This window comes from Gorilla gorilla, chromosome X, assembly GCF_029281585.2.
Source record: "Gorilla gorilla gorilla isolate KB3781 chromosome X, NHGRI_mGorGor1-v2.1_pri, whole genome shotgun sequence".
Taxonomy (NCBI): domain Eukaryota; kingdom Metazoa; phylum Chordata; class Mammalia; order Primates; family Hominidae; genus Gorilla; species Gorilla gorilla.
In genome coordinates this window covers 58785470-58791480 of record NC_073247.2, presented here as the reverse complement: position 1 = coordinate 58791480, position 6011 = coordinate 58785470, and positions in this window count along the sequence as shown.

Genomic DNA, 6011 nt, shown 5'->3' with positions numbered 1-6011 from the left:
GTGCTTATTTGCTTATTTCCTCTTCAGTGAAATGTATGTTCATATATCTTCATAATTTTCTAATTGAATTATTTGTTTGTTTGTTTGTTTTTACCGTTGTTTTGTTTTTGAGACAGAGTCTCGCTCTGCTACCGAGGCTGGAATGCAGTGGCATGATCTTGGCTCACTCCAACCTCTGCCTCCCAGGTTCAAGCGATTCTCGTGCCTCAGCCTCCCGCGTAGCTGGGATTACAGGTGCGAACCATCATGCCTGTCTAATTTCTGAATGTTTAGTAGAGATGGGTTTTGCCATGTTGCCCAGGCTGGTCTCGAACTCCTGGCCTCAAGGGATCTACCCTCCGTCCACCTCGACCTCCCAAAGTGCTGGGATTACAAGCGTGAGCCACCACGCCTGGCATACAGTTGAGTTTTGAGAGTACGATACATATCCATTATATATTCGGGATGTGAGTCCTTTCTTGGATACGTGGTTTGCAAACATTTTCTCCCAGTTTACACCCTGTTTTTTCATCCTTTTAACACGGTTTCTACAGAGCAAAAGTTTTAAATTGGATGAAATCTAATTTATTTTTTTCCTTATGGATTATGCTTTTTGAACCGTTCACTGTGCCTAGATCTCAGACGTTTCTCCTACTCTTTCTTGTAAAAGTTTTTTTAGTGTTATATTTTAGATTTAAATCTATGAGCCACTTGAGTTTTTAATATATATATATATATATATATATATATATATATGAAGATTAGGTGTTTTCTTGTTGTTTGTTTGTTGTTGTTGTTGTTGTTGTTTTGTCTACGGATATGCAACTGCTCCAGCACCATTTGTTAAGCAGACGATCCTTCCTTCTTTTTGTCTCTTGGGGAAAATCAGTGTAGGGCAATTTCCAGGTTCTCTATTTTGTTCCAGTGATCTATGTGTCTATTCTTCTCCCGATACTACACAGTCTTGATTCCTGTAGCTATATAAGAAGTATTGAAATATGGTAGAGGCATTCCTCCCACCTTATTCTTCTTTTTCAAAAATTGTCTTAGCTACATATACATTTTTTGAGAAGGAGTCTCACTTTTGTCGCCCAAGCTGGAGGGCAGTGGGGTGATCTCGGCTCACTGCTATCTCTGCCTCCCGTGTTCAAGCGATTCTCCTGTCTCAGCTTCCCAAGTAGCTGGAATTTCAGGTACCCGTCACCACACCCAGCTAATTTTTGTATTTTTAGTAGAGACGGTGTTTCTCCATGTTAGCCAGGCTGGTCTCAAACTCCTGACCTCAAGCGATCCACCCATCTCGGCCTCCCAAAGTGTCTTTGTTCAGTTCAGAAAATTCTAGAACATTATTTCTTCAAGTACTGCCTTCTCCCCAGTCTTAATATTCTTTTTTTTATTTTTTTCATTTTTGTGATGTAGTTTTGCTCTGTCACCCAGGGTGTAGTGCAGTGGCAAGACCTCAGCTCACTGCAACCTCCGCTTCCCAGGTTCAACTGATTCTCCTGCCTCAGCTTCCCAAGTAGCTGGGATTTCAGACGCCTGCCACCACACCGGGCTAATTTTTGTATTTTTAGTAGAGACAGGGTTTTGCCATGTTGGACAGGCTGGTCTCGAACTCCTGACCTCAGGTGATCTGCCTGCCTCAGCCTCCCAGAGTGCTGGGATTACAGGCGTAAGCCACTGCGCCCGGCCCAGTCTTTCTATTCTGTATGTCTGGAACTTCTACTGGATGAACGGTGAAACTTCTGGGATCTATTCTCCATTTCCTTTATTATTTTACTTTCATACTTTCTATTTCGTAATCGTTTTCTACTATACGGTGAAGTAGTGCCGTGCCTGAAGTTTTTCACTGGGTTGTTCCAATTTCTCTTATGATATGCAAAAGCTTTGTTGTATATTAGAGATGGTTACTTTTACTGCGGATGCTTCACCATTTTCTCCAAAATTTGCCTCTTTACACAGTTGTTTATGGTGTCTTTTGACTTAGATGATACTTTAATTTTTACATCTTTAAGTATGTCAGATTCATTGTTCATAGCCTTGGTGTAATGTCAGGAAGTGCCTATGCCAACTCAAAATGTCTTACACTGTAATATTTTCCTAAATTTTCGTCTAGTTCTTTATGACTTCACGTTTTCACATTTAAGTCAGTGAATTTTTAGAATTTATTATTTTATGTGGTTTAAAGTAAGTATTTTAATATTTATTTTTTCAAATGGATAGACACTTGTCAAGCAATCGTTTATTATACAACCCATCTTTTGCCCAGTGTTTGGAAATGCATGCTGAATTTTGCACATAACTTAGTCTGTTTCTTGACTTTCTATTTTTTTTTCACTAATCTGTTTCTATATGTATTCATTTTTTATTGTTGCTGTAACAAATTGTCAATAGCTAAGACAACGCTGGGCTGGGCACGGTGGCTCACTCCTGTAATCCCAGCACTTTGGGAGGCCGAGACGGGCGGATCGCTTGAAGTCAGGAGTTCGAGACCAGCCTTGCCAACATGGCGAAACCCCATCTCTACTAAAAATACAAAAATTAGCCGGGTGTGGAGGTGCACGCCTGTAATGCCAGCTATTCGGGAAGCTGAGACAGGAGAATCCCTTGAACCCGGGAGGCAGAGTTTGCAGTGAGCCGAGATCACCCCATTGCCCTCCAGCTTGGGTGACACGAGTGAGACTCCATATCAAAAAAAAATTATATAGCTAAGACAATTTTTGAAAAAGAAGAATAAGGTAGGAGGAATGGCTCTACCATATTTCAATACTTCTTATATAGCTACAGGAATCAAGACTGTGTAGTATTGGGAGAAGAATAGACACATAGATCACTGGAGCAAAATAGAGAACCTAGAAATAGCCACACACTGATTTTTTACAAAGAGACAGAAAGAAGGAAGGATCGTCTGCTTAACAAATAGTGCTGGAGCAGTTGCATATCCATAGGCAAAAAAAAAAAAAAAAAAAAAAAAAAAAAGACCTAATCTTCATAACTTTATACAAAAAAGTAACTCAAGTGGATCATATATTTAAATCTGAAATATAAAACTAAAAAAAAAAAAGCTTTTACAAGAAAACATAGGAGAAACGTCTGAGATCTAGGGCATGGTGAACAGTTCAAAAAGCATAATCCATAAGGAAAAAAAGTAAATTAGATTTCACCCAATTTAAAACTTTTGCTCTGCAAGAAACCCTGTTAAAAGGATGAAAAAACAAAGTATGGACTGGGAGAAAATGTTTGCAAACCACATATCCAAGAAAGGACTCACATCCAGAATATATAATGGATATGTATAGTACTCTCAAAACTCAGCCGTAGGCCGGGTGTGGGGGCTCAGTCGTGTAATCCCAGCACTTTGAAAGGTCGAGGTGGATGGAAGGCAGATCCCTTGAGGCCAGGAGTTTGAGACCAGCCTGGGCAACATGGCAAAAACCCATCTCTACTAAAAATACAAAAATTAGACAGGCATGTTGATGCGTGCCTGTAATCCCAGCTACGCGGGAGGCTGAGGCACAAGAATCGCTCGAACCTGGAAGGCAGAGGTTGGAGTGAGCCAAGATCATGCCACTGCACTCCAGCCTGGGTAACAGAGAGAGACTCTGTCTCAAGCAAAATAATAATAATAAAAGAAACCTCAATGGTAAAAAATGCAAACAAATAATCCAATTAGAAAATCATGAAAAGATATGAACATGCATTTCACTGAAGAGGAAATAAGCAAATAAGCACATGAAAAGATGTTCAACACTCATTTCCTTCACTAGATGCAGAATAACACCACAATGAGGTATCACTACACACTTATTACAATAGTTAAAATAAAAGACATAGTGACAACACCAAATGGTGACAAGGATGCAGAGAAAATGGACACCTCATTAAGTGCTGCTGGGAAGGTAAAATCTTACAGCCACTCTGGAAAGCAGTTTGGTAGTTTCTTATAAAACTAAACATGCAATTGCCATACATTTCAACAATTACACTTCAGAGAAGTTAAAATGTATGCCCATCCAGAAACTTGTACACAATTGTTCATAGCAGCTTTACTTGCAATAGCCAAAAGCTGGAAATAATCAATATGTCCTGCAATAAGCGAATGGTTGAACTGTGGTACATCCATCCCCTGGAATACTACTCCGTAATAAAAATGAACAATTGGCCGGGCGCAGTGGCTCACGCATGTAATCCCAGCACTTTGGGAGGCCGAGGCGGGCGGATCACGCGGTCAGGAGATCGAGACCATCCTGGCTGACACGGTGAAACCCCATCTCTACTAAAAAATACCAAAAATTAGCCGGGAGTGGTGGCGGGCGCCTGTAGTCCCAGCTACTCAGAAGGCTGAGGCAGGAGAATGGCATGAACCCAGGAGGCAGAGCTTGCAGTGAGCAGTGATTGCGCCACTGCACTCCAGCCTGGGCGACAGAGTGAGACTCTGTCTCAAAAAAAAAAAAAAAAAAAAAAAAAAAAAGAATTACCTGGTCGTGGTGGCACGCGCCTGTAGTCACAGCTACTCGGGAGGCTGAGGCAGTAAAATCTCTTGAACCTGGGAGGCAGAGGTTGCAGTGAGCCGGGATCGCACCACTGCACTCCAGCCTGGGCAGCAGAGTGAGACTCCGTCTCAACAACAAAAACAACAATGAACTATTGATACAAAAATATTAATATCTTGGATGAATCTCCATGGAATTATGCTGAGTGAAATAAGCCTGTAAAATGTTATATACTATAAGATTTCATTTGTACAGCATTGTAGAAAAGACAAAATTGTAGAAATGAAAAAGATTAGTAGTTGCCAGGGGTTAGGGATGGTGGATGGGAGGAGAGTGGGTATTACTAAAAATGAGTAGCACAAGGGATAGCACTTTGGTGATGGAAATGTCCTGTACCTTTTTTTTTTTTCTTTCTTTCTTTCTTTTTTTTTTCCCCGAGAGGGATTTTCACTCTGTCACCTAGGCTGGAGTGCAGTGACACGATCTCAGCTCACTGCAACCTCTGTCTTCCTGGTTCAAGCTATTCTCCTGTCTCAGCCTCCCATGTAGCTGGGATTACAGGTGCGTGCCACCATGCCTGGTAAGTTTTGTATTTTTAGTAGAGACGGGGTTTCTCCTTGTTAGCCAGGCTGGTCTCAAACTCCTGACCTGAAGTGATCCACCCACCTCGGGCTCCCAAAGTGCTGGGATTACAGGCGTGAACCACCGCACCTGGCCATGATCTGTATCTTATTTTTTTCTGAAATATAAGCTTTATTTAAAATTTAAAAAATTATTAAAAATAAACATTCTTCGGCCAGGCGCGGTGGTGGCTCATGCCTGTAATCCCAGCACTTTGGGAGCCCGAGGCGGGTGGATCACGAGGCCAGGAGATCGAGACCACGGTGAAACCCCGTCTCTGCTAAAAATAAATAAAAAAATAAAAATAAAAATAAAAAATAAACAAACATTTTTCTACAAATTTTAATCAAGCACTCAAAGCAATTCAGGAATGTTAAACACTAATTCTTAATCGAAAATAATGGCATCCATAGAATACATCCTGGTGTTGGCCAACATGAAGTTTACTTAATATTAGTATTTTATATATGCTTAACCATTCATCCTTCCTAAAATTCAATGATAACAATGATTTGACTTTATAAGGTGAAGCCATTTATGTAATACCCCAGAGATAACATTTTCAAATACAAAACATTTATACTAGCATGGAAATTATAAAAACATATATAAATTATACTGAAGGATGTGATTTAAAGGCTGTCAATATACATAGATGCATTTTACCTTAGAAAGTACACATGCACATCAAAACATTCATTGAATATAGATGCCATTAAATTCTCTTACTTACGTTACAAAGCAACGGGCAGGTTCATAAACGTTGTTCTAGTATGTATCAACTGCAAAAAACATATATTCCACGAAAAGGTTTTGAAGACACATGGGAGTGGAATGTGCCCACATTAAGAGCAGAGCTTTTACAGGACCACCTGTCTCCAGCCGGCTCCCAGGGACCACTGAAAACGGCTGCTACAC